The sequence below is a fragment of the Mauremys mutica genome, unplaced genomic scaffold (genome assembly GCF_020497125.1).
Source record: "Mauremys mutica isolate MM-2020 ecotype Southern unplaced genomic scaffold, ASM2049712v1 Super-Scaffold_2380, whole genome shotgun sequence".
Taxonomy (NCBI): domain Eukaryota; kingdom Metazoa; phylum Chordata; order Testudines; family Geoemydidae; genus Mauremys; species Mauremys mutica.
In genome coordinates, this window is record NW_025423354.1 from 247172 (window position 1) to 268038 (window position 20867).

The following is a 20867-nucleotide window of genomic DNA, read 5'->3' on the forward strand; positions in this document are numbered from 1 at the left end:
AGGATGCATGAACTAAAGAAACAGCATAAACCATGGCTGTCTCGTTCCCCTCCCCCATGCCGGGTCAGTAGGGTCAATTCCCCATCAGGCATTCTTCACATTCCTAATTTAAATAAATAAAACTATTAGTGGGGGTTGATCTTACTTTCTTATGACACTGGCAAAACTCCTGTTGACTCCCACAACTCCAGCATGCGCACTGTGTATTGCAACATAGTCATGTCATCCTTAATATATTTATTTTCACATATTTGCTATTGCCTGAAATAGTAAATATTGCTATTGTGCTCTATCATCATTTTAAAGGATAATAAAATGGTAATGACAATTAATAATGCCATTGCTTAAGTTGCAGCATCACTCTGTGCCTCAGTTTCCCCAGCTGTCAAATGGGGATAATGGCCCAGATCCACAAAGATATTGAAATCAATAGATCTGGGCCAACAATACTTACTTGCTTTGAGATTTATTGATGAAATGCCCTATGGTAGAGCTGGATATTATTATTATAAATGTATCACCTGCATCAAAAAATAAGGCCCTGCAAAGAAGTATACACAGGCTTAACTTTATGTATATGGGTAGTGCCATGAAATTATGATGTCAAATTGAAGCATGTGCCTTTTGGATTGGGACCTAAGAGTTTAATTAATAAACAAAGACAAATATTATTTATTGTCACTGTTACTTTAATTGGCAAAACTGATCTATTATGTCAATAAAAATTACACATATATGGGTCCATATTGATCATTCACCTGCACCTTTGGCTTTGCAAAGTGCACCACTCAAAATGTTAATTTTAATACTATAATAATGTTAATACCGAGCTCCGCACATTGCTTTTCATGAGCAGACCTCCAAGTGTGGCAGAGACAAAGGGGAAAGATATGTTTTCTAAAGAGATTTTACAAAAGAGACAGAGGGCTAAATTCAGCCTGGGGGCAAACAGCTCTGATTGCCATTGTTGTCAGTGAGGGTAGTGCCTGCCTCTGCCAGGAGCAGAAAAGGAGCCAGGTTTTGAGCAGTGGTAGAGCCAACGGGTGATGAGTCATTGGCATGCTACCTTCAGCATTGGCTTGAAAAGACACCACACATGCACCTCAAAGCCAGGGGAGGGAGTTGCCTCTCAGGGAGATGGATTTAAAAATATTATTAAGATGATGTTCCCATATAGCAGATACATGATAAAGTAGCAATTACTCTAAACAGGTTAAATCATACTTGGCAACAAACATATTATCTCATTAGTAACTTTTTCCCGACCGGTTATTTTGTTTAACTTCCTCTGTGCTATCCAGGTGCAAGCAGGAATTGCCTTCTGTTATCAGTGCTGCACTGATAACACATTCCATTCTCGGTTACTGACTTGTAAGGTCGATCCGAGTTTAAACATGGGCGCACTGTGGGCAAGCGTAAGGCAACTTTCGTTTATTTAGGCCTAATACAGGGAGGCTTTATTGGCACTGTTGTTTTCCACCCCTCTGTCAACACTGGGCCATGCCTGGTGACACCAACACCTCTATACCCCCAGCCTTTCCCTCCCCATAATCCCCCCAGGGCCTCTTTGTGCAGCCCCCCGTGTCCTCCTGCCAACCCTCCCCAGCCTCCTACTCACCCCCCAGGGTCCCCCCCACCCTGCCATCCCTCCCCAGCTGCCTGCTCAGCCCCCCTGTGTCCCCCCCACTCACCCGCAGGTTCTTGGCCACCATGAGCGCCGTGTTGTTGTGATAGTTCTTGATCGCGCAGTCGGCCCTGTTCCGCACCAGCAGCCGCAGGGCGTCCAGCAGCCCCCGCCTACATGCAGCGCCGTGCACCCTGCGTATGACTGCACGTTCACATTCGCCCCATTCTGCCGGGGCGGGGGAGAGAGGAGACGGGTGGTGAGACAGGGCAGACAACGCCCCCCTGCCCAGAGCGTCCTGTCCAGGGGAGGGCAGGGCACCAGGTGAGGTGGCTGGGAGGGGCAGGGTTTGGGGGGACAGTGACAGGAACCTGGTTGGGGCAAGGGGACATTTCGGGGAGCTGAAGGGGGGGACAGGGGCCCGGTTGGGGGGAAGGGTCAGGGGCCAGGTGTGTGTGGGGGGGAGGGGGCCTGGCCCTCACCTGTATTAGCAGCTCCACCATGTCCAGGCTGTTGTTCTCCACGGCATGGAGCAAGGGGGAGCGGCCGCTCTTGATGTCCTGTGTGGGGTGCACAGCAGGGTCTGACTCGTCAGGTACAGACAGGCTCCCCCCCCCCAGTCACACATAGACACAACTCCCCCCCCCCCCCCCGGAAATCCCCCCTCAGTTCGCACAGTTCTCTCCCAGCTCTGCATCCCCTTCCCCACCACTGTACCCAACCCCCGTTGTGGGGGGGGGGTTGTTGGAGGGAATGGGCTTCCCCGTACCCAGCCCCCCATGCACCATGTCTGTGAGGTGGGGGTAAGCGCCCCCCATGCTCACCACAGCGTCGATGTCCGCCCCGTGCTCCAGCAGCAGCAGCACCATGTCCCAGTTCGAGCTGGCCACAGAGACATGCAGGGGGGTGAGACCTGGGGGGAGAGAACGGAGGGGGGGGGTGAGAGGCACAAGGAGGAGGGATGGTGGTGGGGTGCTGGCCTGGCTTGGGGGGGGACTTTTGGGCTTTTCCAGAGATTCTGGTCCCAGTTGTCAGCTGTTTGGAAAAATTCTCAAAACCACAAGCTCCCTCCCCCACCCCCTCCTGACCCCAGTAGCCCCCATTCCCGCATCCACCCTTCCCAACCCCAGTCCCCCCGCATCCCCTCCGGCCCTGCTCACCCTCGTAGTTCCAGGCCTCCAGCTCAGGTCGGCTGCTGCCCCACTCCAGCAGCTCACGCAGGCATTGGTTGGGGGCTGCCGTGCTTGCAGGCCAGGTGCACCGACGTTTGTCCATGCTGGTCCAGTGCCATCGGGGACGCCCCGTGCGAGAGCAGCAGCTTCACCAGGGATGGCTGGGTGGTGATCACCGCCACGTGCAAGGGGGTCTGAGGGGGGAGAGGCACAAGGCACTGCTGCAGGGAAGCTCGCAACGCCTGGCAGTGGGTCCCAGCTGGGGGCACACACAAGGAAGCTCGCAGCACCAGGGAGTTTCCCAGCTGAGGACACAGGCAGGGCATTGCCACAGCAAAGCTTACAGCACCGAGACACGCAAGCTGCGAGCGGCTGGTGCACACCCTGTAACCAGAGGAAGCTGCCCGGTCCCGACGGTGCTAACCGCAGCCCCCGGCGCCAGCCACGTTGACGCAGACGCTTCTGAGAAGGGGCTGGAGCTGGCTCAGGTGGTGGTTTACGGGAAATGGGGCACACAACATGGGACTGGGGGAGGCTGCCCCCAGCTTAGAGACCCCCACCCAGGACCCAAGCAGAGCTGGGGGGAGCCCAGGGCTTGGGTAACTGGGGGCTGCGGGTCAGGAGTGAGGGGCACCAGCAGAGCTGGGGGGAGCCCAGGACTGGGGGAGCTGTGAGCTGCGGGTCAGGAGTGAGGGGCACCTGTCCATAGGATGGAGCTGGCGGTTCCTTCTGGGCTCTGGGGATGGGGTGGGGGGATGAGCGTGTAAGACTGTGCACAGGTGCCATGGTGTGTGTGAGCGAGCATGTCCCAGCAAGCCGTGTCTCTGTGAGAGCCAGCAAGTGCACCGCAGCGAGTGTGCGTGTGTGCGCAACCGGTGCATGGGGCCATCGCAGTGGGAGTGTGCGATGCCTGTGGAAGTCCATGAACACGCTCGTTGCAGGGAGCAAGTGTCTGAGCGCGTGTCACAGTGTGTGTGTCACATCAGTGCATCGTGAGTGTGGAATGCAGCATGCCCTGGTGCAGGAGTGTGCAGTGCTCCGGGGATACAGGTGTTGCAGGGAGTGGGAGTGTCTGAGTGTGTGTCTCAGCCGTGCATGGTGAGTGTGCAACGCGGCGTGCCCCAGTGCTCTGGGAATGGTGCAAGGAGCCAGAGGGAGAGGGGAGAGCGCTGCAGGATTTGCCCGTGACCCGCTTTGTGTCCCATCACTGCAGGGCGACCTGCAAGTGCTCCAGGTGCCAGGTGTGCCTGTGTCTGTCCCTGTCCCCTCCCCCGTGACTCAGGCTCTGACCCTGGGGCGTCGCCCAGGCAAGGGCGGGGAGGAAGTTGTCAGGGAAAGTCCCATCTGCGCTGGGGCTGGGCACGTGGGTTCTGGGAACGCCCCCGCCAGCCTGGTGCCACCTGACAGGGGCAGGTCGGCATCACACCCCTCCCCCGATACCCAGCTCCCCCCATCTGCCAGGGGCCAGTCTGGTATCAGAGCCCACAGACCGACCGCCCCCCCCATCCTGCCCCGCTGGGACCCCCAGCCCCCCACACTGACCTGCCGCAGGTTGTTGTAGATGTCCAGGTCCCGCTGACCCTGCAGGAAGAGGCTGACCAGGCGCTGGGCAACGGGCAGGTTCCCCTGGGACACAGCGACGTGCAGAGCCCTGTGGGGGGGGGGGGAAGAGACCGTCACTGGGGTGGGGGTGGGGGTAGAACCTCCTCAGGATCCCCTCCCCCAGCCACAGAAATTCCCAGGTAGGTTCTGGCTGGAACAGCAGTTGCAACCGTGTCCCGGGAATCCCCAGCCTCATCCCAGCGGGGAGCTCACCACCGTGGGCAGTGCCCCACGGGAACTCCCCTTCACCAGCAGCTCCCTAGTAACCCCTGGGCAGATGCCAGCTAGATCAGCGGGTGCAGCAAGTTACTGGAGTCCCCCCCCCCCCCGCCGCTCCACACACCCCCTTGCAGAGACGCTGCCCTTTCCGATCGGTTAGCGACACTGGTGCTGCTTAGAACAAGCGTTGCAATGTTAGCGAGGTCTCCGTCCTGCCCCCCATCTTCCCCACTGGGTCTGAGACCCCCCCCATCTTCCACCTCACCCTCCCCATGGCCCCTTGGCTCCCTTCGCCCAGCTCTCCCCCTCCCCCCAGAGCCCTGTCACCCCAGCTCACCCCTCCCTCCGCTCCCTGCTCTGGCCCCCTCTCTGCCACCCTCCCTCCCTCCCTAAGGTCACAGGGGATTTCAGAGAATCGCTCCAGCAGCGACTTACGATAAAAGGAAACCTCTTATCAGCACGGCCTGAATGGGGCGGGAGGTCCTTGACTCCGGGCTTCCAGTAAGAGCTCCCAGCCGCCCGCTGACCTCCACTTCCTGTCTTAAACAGGCCATTTCGATACCCCTGGCAGCTCAGGCTTGGGAGCGTGCAGCGCTGCGAGCTGCCCCAGGAACAGTGCCCTGTCACTGCCCAGCCGGGCATCCAGTGCTGCGAGCTTCCCCCCATGACAGTGTCCTGTCACTGCCCAGCTGGGCACCCAGTGCTGTGAGCTTCCCCCATGACAGTGTCCTGTCACTGCCCAGCCAGAAACCCAAAGCTGTGAGCTTCCCCCATGACAGTGCCCTGTCACTGCCCAGCCGGGCACCCAGTGCTGCGAGCTTCCCCCCATGACAGTGTCCTGTCACTGCCCAGCCGGGCACCCAGTGCTGTGAGCTTCCCCCATGACAGTGTCCTGTCACTGCCCAGCTGGGCACCCAGTGCTGTGAGCTTCCCCCATGACAGTGTCCTGTCACTGCCCAGCCAGAAACCCAAAGCTGTGAGCTTCCCCCATGACAGTGCCCTGTCACTGCCCAGCCGGGCACCCAGTGCTGCGAGCTTCCCCCCATGACAGTGTCCTGTCACTGCCCAGCCGGGCACCCAGTGCTGTGAGCTTCCCCCATGACAGTGTCCTGTCACTGCCCAGCCAGAAACCCAGAGCTGTGAGCTTCCCCCATGACAGTGCCCTGTCACTGCCCAGCCGGGAACCCAGTGCTGTGAGCTTCCCCGATGACAGTGCCCTGTCACTGCCCAGCCGGGCACCCAGTGCTGCGAGCTTCCCCCCATGACAGTGTCCTGTCACTGCCCAGCCGGGCACCCAGTGCTGTGAGCTTCCCCCATGACAGTGCCCTGTCACTGCCCAGCCGGGAACCCAGTGCTGTGAGCTTCCCCGATGACAGTGCCCTGTCACTGCCCAGCCGGGCACCCAGTGCTGTGAGCTTCCCCTCCACAATGCCCTGTCAGGAACCCAGCGCTGCGAGCTTCCCCAGGAACAGTGCCCTGTCACTGCCGCCAAGAACCCAGCACTGTGATCTTCCCTGCAGCAGTGCCCAGGGGGGTACGGGGGGGGTGGAGGAAGAGGAAGCCGGGGAGGAAATCTATCCCCCTCCCCTTCCAGTAAGAAGTTTGAGCCACGGGACCATTATGGAGGAAGAAAACGTCGGCAGGGGGTGGGACCGGGATGTGGGAGGGCTACACAGATAGGCCGGGGATTTCCCTTCCCAGCCAGGCTGGCTCACTGTGTCTGGGCTCGCAGATGGGCCCCTTGCCCCCATGTCCGTGCTGGGGGCCCAGGGCTAATTAAACTCACCCCCCATTTCACCCCCCGCACCACACACGCTTACGTGTCTCCATCCTCGTCCTGCTTGGTCGCATTAGCGATGTCAGCAGCTATCTGTGTCTGCAGGGGCGGGGGCAGAGATGGGGGTAGGGAGTGGTGGGGCACCCCAGCAGAGGGGCCGGCAGTAGGGGGTGGGGGGCCACGGGGTGGAAGAAGGGGGCCCGCTCTGGGACCAGGAAGGGTCCGGTCAGACCTGGTGGGGGGGTGCGTGAGCGAAAGAAGGGATCCCCTTATACATCGCAAGGGACCCAGGAGTCCAGGACCAGCACCTCCTGGAGTCTCCCCCATAACCGGTTCCTCGGGACCCAGGAGTCCGGGACCAGCACCTCCTGGAGCTCCAGCCTCTCCCGCAAGGGACCCAGGAGTCCGGGCGCAGCTCCCCCCACCACCATAACCCCTCCCGCAGGGGACCCAGGAGTCCGGGCCAGTGCTACGTTTGACCAATCGCTTTACTGAAATCCTGACCCGGCCCCCGAGGCCAAGGGCAGGGACTCGCCTCCGCCGCCCCCAGCCCATTTCCCGGGCCCCCGGCGTCTGGGCGCGGGAGGGTCTCCAGCCCGTGGGACCTGTCCTGGCCACCCGCCAGCACCTGGGGAGACGCCGGCTGTCTGCGGGGAAAGGAAGGAGCCGGGGGTCCCCCGCGGGGGCGCAGGTCACCCACCGGCGAGGTAGGGAGCCGGTGTACCGACAGAAACATGAACCGCTCCCGATTCGCTACTTTGGCTGCAATGAGCATGCGCGGCCGAACTGAGCATGCCCAGTAACCTGCGCTGTCGCCACTGCCCTCTCTCTGCCCTCGCTTCTACTCACGATTTGCTGCCTGCTCTTTGGGGGCGTTTAAAAGGCTCAAGGGGGCAAATCGCAGCGGGGGGGCTGCCAGGGTCTGAGCGGGGGACACAAATTTACTGGCCAGAGGGGATCAAGCTGCTGTAGGCAGCGGCAGGAGAGAGGCTGAAGGGGAAAAATCGGGGGTGGGGGGTGGGAGCCGCGGTTAAGCCCAGGGGGGAGACGCTGCCAGACCCTGTGCGGGGACAAAACCCCCGTTTAGGGAGGGGGGGTGGGGGGGAACAGGGGCCCCTCGGGATGAGCCACCTGCTGCGCTCGCAGATCTGGGGGTGTCGGGGTTGGGGGGGGGCACAGGCTGTTTTCAGTTCTGCCCCGTGTCAGCCCCGGAGCAGGGGGAGGGTTCCTGGGGCTGGGTCTTAAAGGCACCGGCAGCCCGATTCCTACACTGTCAAAGCGTAGACAGCGCGGCTCCTCTCTATCCTGTACAAGCGCCGCGGGGCTGTTACTGCTCCAGCCAGGAGACTGAATGCGGGGAAATATTGTACAGACGCCCCCTCCCTCCCTCCCTCCAACTCTGCCTCTCACATTTTGACTATGTAAAAGTGTCTTAAATTATTTTCTATGTCTATATGAAATCACTGCAGCTCCTTTCTCTTATACAACGTGCTGATTTGGTAACTCCCTCCCAGAGCCCACATGTCTATACCCCCTCCTGTACCCGAATCCCCTGCCCCAGGTCAGAGCCTGCACCCATCACTCAAACTCCCCACAGCCTGCAACCCTCCTGCACCCCCAACTCCATCCCAGAGCCTGCACCCCAAACAGGGCCGGATTAACCTGTTGTGGGCCCGGTGCTAAACATATTTGTGGGTCCCCATGGGGGAAATGGGGACATGAGGCATGGGGGCAGAGTCCTCAGAGTGAGGGGCTGACTTGGGGCAATGGGAGATGGGTCATGGCACGGCAGGGACAGCCCCACTCCACCCAGCCCAGTACAAGGGCACTGTTTACAAACCAGGAGCTGCCAGACCCACGCTGTCCAGCCCAGCCCTGCACTGCCATTGTGCTTCTTCCCCTTGGGGGTGGGCCCATGCTGCACCATGCTACCCCCTGCCCAGCACCCCTTCGGCTTCCTACGCGCAGTGCCACACCACCCAGAGACCCCCACAAACCCCCTGCCCAGCACCCCTCCGGCTCCCTATGCCCAGTGCCACACCACCCAGAGACCCCCACAAATCCCCTGCCCTGGACCCCTCTGACTTCCTTCGCCCAGTGCTGCACCATCCAGAGACCCCCACAAACCCCCCTGCCCAGTGCACTCCCAGATCACTCCCCCACCCACTCAGAAACCCCCCACAGATCCTCTCACTGACCAGTGCCCCCCAGCTGAAGACCCCCCACAGCCCTCCCACAACTGCACAGTGCCCCACACCTTCCCACCCAGAGCCCCCCTACAGATCCCCTCACTGTCCAGTGCCCCCCACCACCACAACTGCGGTGACCCGCACAGACCCCCCACACTTCCCAGCACCCACACACACACAGATCTCCCCCACTGACAGCCCCCCAACACACAGAGATCTCCCCACCCCCCAGTGCCCAGCACCTACCCAGACCCCCTAGAGACCTACTCTCCCAAACCCTAGCCCCCAGCCACAGTAGCCGGCCCTGATGGGAGGTGACTGTGGCTGCGAGGCTGAGATGGCAGCGCAGCCAGAACTGGTCCTGGGGCAGGATAACTCTGGCCTCTTGGGAGTGGTGGAAGCAGCCAGGCTGGAGCAGGAGCAGAGCCTACCCGGGCCAGGCTCTCTCAGGACCCAGCTGAGCCTCCCCCCTCCCCGACTGTTCCCTGTGAGTGGCTGAGACTGGCCCAGCCTCTGCACCAGTCCCAGGTGGCTCTTCCCCCAGGGAGGCAGGTGGGGCCACACAGGTCCCAGGCAGTGGAGACAGCTCATAGCTGGAGCAGTGCTGGGTAGCGGGGCACATCCCTGAGATGTGACTCCCGCGATCCTACCCAGCCCACCTACACCCATTGGCCCCGTGGCCAGCAGCCTTGCAGAGCACACACCTCTCTCTCTCCCTGCTTTCCTATCACCAGTTATGTTACTACAGGAATGAAATCGAGACATCCCGTAAAACAGCTAGTTCCACATTGTTATAACATATAATTACAAAGACTAAAGTACATGCTTTACTATAATTAGGACCAGGCAACCCAAGATGAAAACTACACCGTGGCAGAGTCCTAAAACCAGGTATTTGAGGCCAATCCCTTTATCAATGGAATCCTCAACCAAAATATGAGGAAGGAGAAGAGTCACCCTCAAACTTTTGACAATAGCTCAAGGTCAGACACCAAGAAGACCAGCGCCATTCATATTCTGGTTTTGGATAAAATACTTGATCTTGCCTACATCATAGAAACCTTCCTCTCTCCAAGTCTACACCCCACTACACCCTTTAGCGATAAAGTAACCATTAAAGAAGTTCTGAATCAGTCGTCTTTCTTCCCAATTTAGGTTTAACAATAAAGCTGCAACCTAAGTAGCTATGGGAGATGACAGTGCAACTACTAGGTATTGGTGGGGGGAAAGTGTGCTACTAATGTCCTGGATATACTGGCAGGGCCGGCTTTAGGCTAATTCAACCAATTCCCCTGAATCGGGCCCTGCTCCTAAGAGGGTCCCGCGCCCAAGCCCCGGTTCGGTGTATTGGCAAGATTCAGTGCACTGTACCGGGGTGGCCCGGCTTCTCCAGGGGACAATTTAAAGGGCCTGGGGGCCCTTTAAATTGCCACCACAGCCACACTGCTGGAGCCATGGGGTAGGGCTGTTGGGATCTGTGGGCTACTTAAAAAGTCCATGGCCCCCATTGCTTCTATCGCCCCAGCCCTTTAAATAGCCACTGGAGCCCCGCCGCTTCCCCAGGGCTCCGGCAGCTGTGTACATGGCCAGGGCTGTGGAAGCAGGGGAGCCCCAGGTGGCTGCTGCTCCTCTGGTGGGGGAGGGAGGAGGAGGAGGGAGCACTTACCATACCGGGTGGTCTGTACCCCCTGTACCTGCACCCCCTGCCCTGTCTCCAGCCAACCCCTGCTGCACCCCCCCTGCCTGAAGCCAGCCATTCCTGCACTCCTCTGTCTTCAGCACTGCCAATCTATGCCACACCCCCCTATGGCCCTGCTTGAAGCCAGACAGCCCACCCCACCCCACCCCACCCACCCCTGTCTCCAGCCATTGCTGCACCCCTTGCCCTGCCTGCAGCCAGCCCCATGTCCACTGGTGCCCTGCAATTCCCTGGGCAGTAACCCTGCACACCTGCTTCAATGATGGGAGAAGAGAGCAGCTGGTACCCACACACATGTGCACACCCTAGGGTGACCAGACAGCAAGTGTGAAAAATCAGGATGGGGTGGAGGTTAATAGGATCCTATATAAGAAAAAGACCCCCAGATTGGGACTGTCTCTATAAAATCGGGACATCTGGTCACCCTAGCACACTCCCAGGGAGTGGCGGGGACCCACACATGTGAAGCGGAGTTCATTTCTAGTTCAGTCCCATCTTTTTAAAAAAGAACTGTAGGTAGTGTTAACATACAGCCATATTTTCCCGGACATGTCAGACTTTTTGGTTTTTAAATTGCTGTCCGGGAGGAATTTTTAAATCTGGAAATATAGTAACCCTATTGGTACCAGAAATACATATTCTGGCACATCCCTTAAATCAGAACTTTTCATAGGGAACCAGTTGCTAAGAAAGGAAAGGCTTTTTTTCCCCACCTTTTTTTTCCTTTTTTTTAAAGTCATCCCTGCTGGGGCCCCGCCGAAAATGTTTGAATTGGGTGGGCCACAAACTTCCTAAAGCCGGCCCTAACTAGTCTGTTCAGTGTTATAGCTTTTAATATGCTACTGCAAACACTGTAATAGAGCATTAATGTCCCAATGTACTGTAGCTTGTTTTAACTTACCGTAATACTAGAAGTGGTGCATGTGAACATTGCCGTAACGAGGGCAAGGCGAGTGAGGCATTTGCCTCGGGCACGGAAAGTGAGGGGCTCAGAAAGTCTCTCCTTCAGCGGCAATTCGGCAGCAAGTCCTTCCCTCTGAGAGGGACTGTGGTACTCGTTGCCGAAGTGCCGCTGGTCGTCTTCAATGGAGAGGGGCAGCGCATACGGCTCTTTTGCAGAAATTCGTTGGTGGATCCTTCCCTCTAATAGGGAAGAGCCGGACATGCTGCCTCTGTTCCTTGCCTTATGTGCCAAAAATCCCTAGTGACGGCTCTGCATGTGAAGCTCTCTTAAAAGCTGACACTACAGTAGTGATATTCCCTAGCCAGCATCCATAGGGCTGGGTGTGGGGAAGGGGAGTGAATTTAGGTATAAGTAACATCTCTCACACCAAACAGGAACTTTTACAAAGTTCATTATTATGCCTTGTCTTACAAACACCAAAAACTATTATTACATATGCAGAAAGGTCAATAATCACCCCCTCCCCATATATACAGAGTTGTGCTTCTGCATATAGTATCTATGTCAGATTAATATTGAGTTACCAGCTGTTCAGGAATCAGTAAAGAGTCAGCTGACAAGCCACATGTTGATTCCTATTGCAAACTGTATGGGTGACCCTTGAGGCATTCTGAAGCAAGAGATTACTGTAAAACTGTAAATAAGACGCAGAAAGAATAAAATTTTCCTAGGTTTTGTTTGTCAGATTTATTGTATTATGTATAGTAGGTCTTTAATATAAAAACCAGGTAGTATGGTTTACAATGTTTTAACAAGAGATTATTCTATTACCATTATCCAGTCAACTTGCACACTATTTTGAATTAGTGATAATTCACAGAGAGAGAAAGAAGAAAGCTGAATTTAGATAATTATTAACCAGATTCTTGGTTATTCACCAGCCACTTTGCTTCAGTCCATGGCATAAAGCATCATAAACCCAGGACAGTATTGACAAGATAATATTCACCTCGAATTTGCATCCGCTACACTCCCTGCCCCCGCCTCATTCCCAGTCACAATATTCAGGATATAGCCTAGTGAGAAAGTGGCCTGGCTGAAGCATGTAGCTGGCAACTGAAAACTAGTACTGAGTACAATAGCCTTGAGAACATTGCTTAATTCTGAGCACTGTGTCTGCAGTGAGATGCAGGGTGGCCCTGGTGCCACGGCACCATTGTAAAGTCGATACTGACTCTAATCCCATAGGCGGCAAGTTTGTATAATTTTTGGTGGTGCCCAAAATGGTGGTCCATCCCCCCGCTCTTGCCCTGTAAGCCGATATAAAATTAAGCTACAACGCATCAGAACCACAAGATTACAAGGGTCATTTAAAAGTGGAAAGTGAGAAGCAGCACTTGCCTGCTTCAATATACGGTATTAAATTTTGTTACTCCTGTTGTGCCAAATTGGGAATGTTCTTAATGTTTTCTCTGAATACTGTGTGGATGCCTCAGTTTCCCCTGCAAGGTGCCAACTGAAGGTGTTGGGGGCAAAGAGATCGGGTGGCCTCCTTGTCCAGAAGAGATACAAAGGCTAGAGGAGGGAGTGTCAGTTTGGAGCTGGCTGGGGAAATGGGGAGAGGCCCAGAACTTGGGTCTAGGCTCCCCACCCTCCAAGATGGACCTGACTGAGGGGTCATTTTCTGTACCTACAAGCTCTGTTTAATCTGTGTTCCTGTTGTCTAACAAACCTTCTATTTTACCGGCTGGCTGAGAGTCACGTCTGACTGCAGAGTTGGGGTGCAGGGACCTCTGGTTGCCCCACGACCTGCCTGGGCACACTCGCTGCAGAAATTGCACGGTGTGGAAAGGGCTGAATGCTCCGAGGTCAGACCCAGGAAGGTGTAAGCTTCTTGTCCTGGAGACAGTACGCTCAGAGAGAAGAGGCTCCCCCAGAGTCCTGACTGGCTTTGTATGGAGTTGTTCCAAAGCATCACAGTATCCCCTTCCACACCATGCACTTCCCGGAAGTCCGCACAGGCACTGACACTCCCTCCTCTGGCCTCTCTCTCTTTTCCAGGCATTAGGAGGCCACCTGATCTCTCTGTTCTCCAACACCTTCAATTGGCAGCTTGCAGGAGAGGGGCCCAGGCCATCAGGTGCCCGGAGACAGGGTTTTGGCCATTCTCTGTGCAGACAGGATCACACTGGCCCTCTAGGGCTCTACAACAATCACACCCCCTTATCCCACCATCTAGATCCTTGAGAAATGCATAGGGGAAACTGAGGCACCCACACAGTATTCAGAGAAAACATTAAGAACATTCCCACTTTGTAACACCTGTATACAACTAGTTATATACTTTAAAGGGGTGTAAAATAATCAAGTATTGTGCTAAACACAATGATACTCCAAACTGACCACCACATTTAAGTTGCACATTTTTCCCCTCAGGTGAGGGCTCTGGGGTGGGGCTGGGGATGAGGGGTTCACAGTGCAGGAGGGTGCTCAGGGTTGGGGTGCTGGGGGTGCAGGCTCTGGGGTGGGGCAGGGCTGGGGATAAGTAACTTGGGATGCAGACAGGCTGCCCCAGGGCTAGGACCAGAGAGGACTCCCCCCCCCGCACCCCATTATCAGCAGCAGCAAGCTCCAGGGGAGGGATCCCTCCTCTCCCCCCGCAGCACACTCACTCTGCAACACAGTCACTGCACATGCTCCTAGGGACTCTCTCAGGTCCAGAAAGCCCACTCGCCTCCCCTGTGGTGGGTATCGGGTGGCACAGAGTCCCTGGGCGATGCTCTGGAACTGCTCCCCACCAAGCCAGTCAGGACTTTGGGGAGCCTCCTCTCCCTTGGAGCAGACTTTTTCAGGGCAAGAAGCTCACACATCTTCATCTCCTGGGTCTCTCCTTAGTGCATTCAGCATCCTCTGCCCCTCCATGTGCTTCGCACAGCGATCCCACCCCAGCGGGGTCCAGGGGAAGCCACAGGGTCCTGCCCCCCCACTTCACAGTCAGACATGACTCTCAGCCAGCCAGTAAAACAGAGGTTTATTCGGTGACAGGAACACGGTCTAAAACAGAGCTTGTAGGTACCGCGAACAAGACCCCACAGCCGGGTCCATTCTGGGAGCAGTGAGCCAGACCCCCATCTGCACTTCCCTCCTCATCCCCAGCCAGCTCCAGACTCCCAAACCCCCTCCAGCCCCTCCTCTCTGCTCAGCTCTTTTCCTGGGCCAGCAGGTCACCTGACCTCTTTGTCTCCAACACCTTCAGCTGGCACCTTTGCAGAGGAGGGCCCAGGCCATCAGTTGCTAGGAGACAGAGTGCCAGGCATTTAGGTGCACTGGCCCTTTGCTCTGTAGCAATCACATACCCTGATCCACCACCTAGATACTTTAGAACTGCATAGGAGACACTGAGGCACAAACAGAGTATTCAGAGAAAACATTAAGAACATTCCCAGCTCGTCACACCGGGGTGGGGGGCTGCCATCATGTGTGGCCTCCCCACCCCTGCTATTCCCCCTGCGTGCTCTGTACCCACAAACCTTACCTCCCCTTTTCACGTATTCACACACAAATGAGTGGAAGTGCGCACCGCACTCATCCAATAGGTCAATTTGGCACATTAGCCAGGAGGAAGCAAATCGTGAGCGTTTTCGACCACAAACCCCATCCCTCCAGATTTGCAACCATCCCTGGACCAGTGACAGGTGCATAGGGAGCCAAGTCAATGGAAATAATCACGGAGGAAGCCAGTGGAAAAAATGAATGGGGCCACTCTGGTTATTACCTTGGGGTCAGGCGAGTGCTCTGTACCCCCAAACCTTACCTCCCTATTCACGTATTCACACACAAAAAAGTGAAAGAGCATGCCTCAAGCATCCAATAGATCAGGGTTCGGCAACCTTTCAGAAGAGCTGTGCCGAGTCTTCATTTAGTCTCTCTGATTCAAGGTTTCACATGCCAGTAATACATTTTAATATTTTTAGAAGGTCTCTTTTTATGGCTATAATATATAACTAAACTATTGTTGTATATAAAGTATATAAGTTTTTTAACATGCTTAAAACGCTTCATTTAAAATAAAATTAAAATGCAGAAACCCCCAGAACCCTGCAATAGGTCAATTTGGCACATTAGCCAGGAGGAAGCAGAATGTGAGTGTTTTTGACCACAAACTCTGTCCCTCCTGATTTGCAACCCCATTTGGCACATTAGCCAGGAGGAAGCAGAATGTGAGCGTTTTCGACCACAAACCCCATCCCTCCAGATTTGCAACCATCCCTGGACCAGTGACAGGTGCATAGGGAGCCAAGTCAATGGAAATAATCATGGAGGAAGCCAGTGGAAAAAATGAATGGGGCCACTCTGGTTACCACCTTGGGTCAGGGGAGTGCGCTGTACCCACAAACCTTACCTCCCCTTTTCACGTATTCACACTCAAAAAAGTGAAAGTGCGCGCCTCACTCATCCAATAGGTCAATTTGTCATATTAGCCAGGAGGAAGCAAATCGTGAGCGTTTTCGACCACAAACCCCATCCCTCCAGATTTGCAACCATCCCTGGACCAGTGACAGGGACATAGGCAGCCAAGTCATTGGAAATAATCACGGAGGAAGCCAGTGGAGAAAATGAATGGGGCCACTCTGGTTACCACCTTGGGTCAGGGGAGTGCGCTGTACCCACAAACGTTACCTCCCTTTTCACGTATTCACACTCAAAAAAGTGGAAGTGCGCGCCTCACTCATCCAATAGGTCAATTTGGCACATTAGCCAGGAGGAAGCAAATCGTGAGCGTTTTCGACCACAAACCCCATCCCTCCAGATTTGCAACCATCCCTGGACCAGTGACAGGGGCACAGCCAACCCTGGACCAGTGACAGGGGCACAACCAACCCTGGACCAGTGACACATGCACAACCATCCCCGGACCAGTGACAGGTGCGTAGGCAGCCAAGTCATTGGAAATAATCAAGGAGGAAGCCATTGAAAAAAATGAATGGGGCCACTCTGGTTATTACCTTGGGGTCAGGGGAGTGCTCTGTACCCCCAAACCTTACCTCCCTTTTCATATATTCACGCACAAAAAAGTGAAAGAGCATGCCTCAAGCGTCCAATAGATCAGGGTTCAGCAACCTTTCAGAAGAGCTGTGCCGAGTCTTCATTTAGTCTCTCTGATTCAAGGTTTCGCATGCCAGTAATACATTTTAATATTTTTAGAAGGTCTCTTTTTATGGCTATAATATATAACTAAACTATTGTTGTATATAAAGTATATATGTTTTTTAACATGCTTAAAACGCTTCATTTAAAATAAAATTAAAATGCAGAACCCCCCCAGAACCCTGCAATAGGTCAATTTGGCACATTAGCCAGGAGGAAGCAGAATGTGAGTGTTTTTGACCACAAACCCTGTCCCTCCTGAGTCGCAACCTCATGGATCAGGCGGCAGCAAGTCCTGAGCAGGAACCCAGATGGTTATGTTGTGCGGCAGAAACTGCAACTAGTAGCAAAACGGGAGGGTTTCTAAATGTGACGGTACACCGGCAGGCGAGCGCACGCCACAGCCACGTAGGGGGGGCAGTAGCCGTTGCAAACGGGGGGATGCTGCCCCCCGTCGCGCTCCGTCTCGGGCACCTTCCCGGCCGGGGGCCCCGGCCGCTCCCAGCCCGGCCCCCGCACTGCGTAGCGGGGTTTGCGCAGGGGCAGCGAGGTCTCCGCTTTCCTGCCCCCCTCGTCGGGGAGCCCCGGGCTCGGCGCCCCGGCGTGGGGGGGCAGGAGTCCTTGCTCCCCCCGGGGCGCCGAGCCAGGGTGCAGGGAATGGCCGGCTGCCCTGAGGAGCCCGCTGCCCCCCGGGGTCTTTGGGATGGGGAACCCCGCTCCCCTGGCACTCGGGGCTGTCCCCCTTCTGCCATGTCCTCGGGTCCACGGGCATCTCCTCCGCCATTCCTCAGGCGCCGGGGGAGGGGTCCGGCTCGGTCTCCTGGGTCCTGTGCCTCCGGGGGGGAGGGGTCGCCAGCCAAAGCCCGTTCTGCCCTATTGCGACCAGGGAGCGGGCGGCCTGGCTGCCCCGTGGGTGCCCACAGCCCCCGACTGAAGCCGCGGAGGCTGCAGCAGGCAGCCGGGGTAGAGGAAGGGCCACCGGGACTTTCCGAGCCGCCTCCCCCCGGGCTTGGCCTTGGGCTTGGGCTGGAGAATTACGGCCCCCAGGAGCGGCGGGGAGGTCCCGTTCCGGGCACGGTTAACCTCTTCCTCCCCCGCCCCTGGCACGGAGAGACGGGGGCTGCGGGGCGGGCCCTCCGTGCAGGGCTCCCTGGCACCCCCGCAGAGCGCGCCCATCTCCCCCCAGCCCTGCTCCGGGGGTCCGGCTCGGGGCAGCAGGGCCCTGGGGCCAGGGCCCGCGCCAGCCATTAGCAGATTAAGCAACTGATCAGGGCCCAGCCACGCAAAGCGGCCCCTTGGTTAGTTTGTGGGGGGCCGGGAGCCAGGGGGTCTCGCGGCTCCCTGGGGGGAGGATTCTCCCTCTGGGACCATGGCAGGGGGGCAGCAGCAGGGCCGGGAACACAAGCTCCCAGGCAGGGGCGGCTGTGGGTGGATGCGTCTCAGTCCGCCCTCCCCCAGCTTCCACAACACACTTCTCCTTCCATCCCCCACACCCCCTCCCGCCCCATCTCCACTAACCCCCCCCTGCCGCTCCCCCAGACACCCTCCCGCCCCATCTCCACTCCTCCCCCTCCAGCTCCCCCACGCCCCATCCACCCCCCCTCCTCCAGCTCCCCCACGCCCCATCCTGCCCCATCTCCACTCTTCCTCCTTCAATCCCTCCCCCACACTCCTCCAGGCCCCTCTATGTATCCATCCCTCTGCGCCCCCCCACGACTGAGAAATGCCCAGGGTGTGAGGGGCCATGTCCTGGGCCCAGCCAGGCCCCCACCACTGCTAGCCCCTGGCTCAGGCTGTCAGCTGTGACCCCAAATACAGCTGGGGAAACCGAGGGAGTGACTCAGCCACAACTCACAGCGAGTCACCAGCACAGCTGAAAATGGAACCCAGGCGTCCTGGCTCCCACCCCTCCCCCAAGGACTCTGTCACATCCGTGTTGCTCCTGCCCTGGTGGCAGGGATGGGTCCCAAGCCCACTGCAAAGGGCTGAGTCACTGTGGCTGAGGGGAGAACAGAGACATGGGGACCCCATGGCTGGGGGGATGGGGAAGCAGGGGATTCTAGGAGCAGTGGTTGGGAATAAGGGGGTGGGGGTGGGATGGCCCGTGGAAGACTTTGCCCTGTTGATCCAGTAGGGAATTTCCTGGGGTGCGGAGGTAGATAATTTACCTACCCCCCCGTCGGCTCCACCACTCCCCCCAGGAGTGACCCCTGCCCTGCATCTCCACTGCTCCCCAGTGCAGTGACCCTGCTCCACCCCCACTGCTCTCCAGTGAAGTGACCATGCCCCACCCCCATTGCTCCCCCTGCAGTGACCCCTGCCTGCATCCCCATTCCAGTGACGCCTCCCTGCATCCCCACTGCTCCCCATTGCAGTGACCCCTCCCTGCATCCCCGCTGCCAGTGATTTCCCTACACCCCCCCTAGTTTTGTGAGCTAGTTACATACCAATTTAGTGACTGTTTGGAAATCTGAATTTAAACTGAAACATTAATACACACTTTAAAAGCTTATATAGTGTATGATAAAATATGTGTATCTGAAAAAGTATAATAGATTTGAAAAGTATGAACATAGACTAGCTTCCTTGCTTCCTTATACAGCTGGTTTTTTATGATGTCAGTGCATTCATTTCGGTGATGTTGGCCAACCTAATAATTTCAAATGATGATTTGTAAGCAAAGTCTAAATGAGCTCTCCCTGACAGCTAGTGATGAGCTGGGGGCTAAGGCTTCAGGGCCAGATTATATTTACATTCACACCTAATCTACCTAGGTATCCAGCAAACAGAGCTGTGTTGTCCAAGTGATAGATTTTGACTGGGGTTGGGTTACAAACCACTTGAATGTGGGGGGAAGGGGGAATGAAATGTTGTTCTTATTGTATGAGTAAAGGGCAATAGAACTGTGCTTAGCCTGTGATGATTTGAAGGCATCAAGAGAGAGGGTGGGGACCTGTCCCTCTCCACTGTTTAAAGACAGAGCTGATTAGGCTCCATAGATAGTCTTTTGTTCTATTAAGTGACCACTGCAGCTGAAATCACTGACAATCAGGTCAAAGTGCTTAGTCCTGTTGTGGGGACAGTGTTCCTGTGGGTACAGTGTTTTTGTGTAAGAGACGGCCCAGACTGCACTAGCAGCAAGGTTCCCGCACTGAGAGCTCAGCTGAAATCACTGAGAGCTGGTGGAACCTCAAGAGACCAACTCGCAGAGGTCACAGTGGTAGGTGACAGCAGAAGGTGACTGTGCAGGGCCATTGGCAACAGAGCGGTGGAGTGAATGGTGGCACAACGAACAGCCGTGGCCAGAGCAAACTGTGCCTTTTTGTCCCCCACCTGGAAGGTGTATTCACGTAAAGCACCTCTGAACTCTGAGTCTCCACTGACCAAGGACAACACCGGTGAGTGGAGTGGTGGAGGGAAAAGTGAGGGGCATGTTAAATAAACATTTGTTTGTTGGACTATATTTTAGTCAGTTTGCTCCAGAATGCTGGATTTGTGACTGGGAATGGAAACTTATATAAATATGTTTCCCAGTAGGCCAAGATTTTTAAAATGCAGTATTTGCCAAGGTTGTTATCTCACATTGTTGCTATCTTGGGAGGTCATTATGTTGGGGAGTTTCTGTACTAAACATTTTTATTATAATTAATTTTTACATAAGAATGGTCATACTGGGTCAGACCCATGGTCCATCTAGCCCAGTACCCTGTCTTACAACAGTGGTCAAGGCCAGGTGCTTCAGAGGGAATGAATAGAACAGGGAATCATCAAGTGATCCATCCCCTGTTGCCCATTCCCAGCTTCTGGCAAACAGGCTAGGGACACTCAGAGCATGGCGTTGCATCCCTCTCATCCTGGCTAATAGCCACAGATGGACCTGTTCTCCAGGAATTTATCTAGTTCTTTTTAAAATCCTGTTATAGTTTTGGTCTTCACAGTGTAGCCTGATTTGGGGAGGGTTAGTAGGGACAGTGGAATTTATCCACTTAATTTAGTTTTATTTAATAATTAATTTTCTAATTAATTAAGAATGTTAATAAAAATTGATAAATATTAATAATATGGATATGGCTCGCCAATATGTGTGATCAGAAGATAAAGTTCGTCTTGAATCAGGCTTCACAGAATTTATACAAGGAGATTGGGGTATGTGACAGAAAAACTATACTGAGACAGAATTAGTCAAACAAGGCCTTTTATTTAAAATCAATGAAACAAGAAGTAAATGTAAAATGTTAAAAGTAGTATGAGATTACAAAGTTACAAAATATCACAGTTCTTTAAGAGATATGATATGATATTACACAGTTCTAATTCACTCTGAACGTAGGTGTTATTTTTAAAAGGAAATAATAAAAAGACTGAGTATAAATCTATAAACTTAGATGCTTTAAAGGCAAAGCAGAACTTAGAACTTTATACTTACAGCTGTAAAAAGAAATACCATCAGTAGTGGACAGCCTTCAAAAGGGGAGACGGGGTGAGACGATGGGAGATAGCTGGATGTATCGTCTGCCCTAATGGAGGATTGTC

General features: G+C 55.3%; 1 pseudogene; it reads right to left on the reverse strand.

The window, feature by feature from the left end:
* Positions 1-526: 526 nt before the first annotated feature.
* Positions 527-7169, reverse strand: LOC123361470 (annotated as a pseudogene).
* Between the last annotated feature and the right edge of the window lie 13698 nt (positions 7170-20867).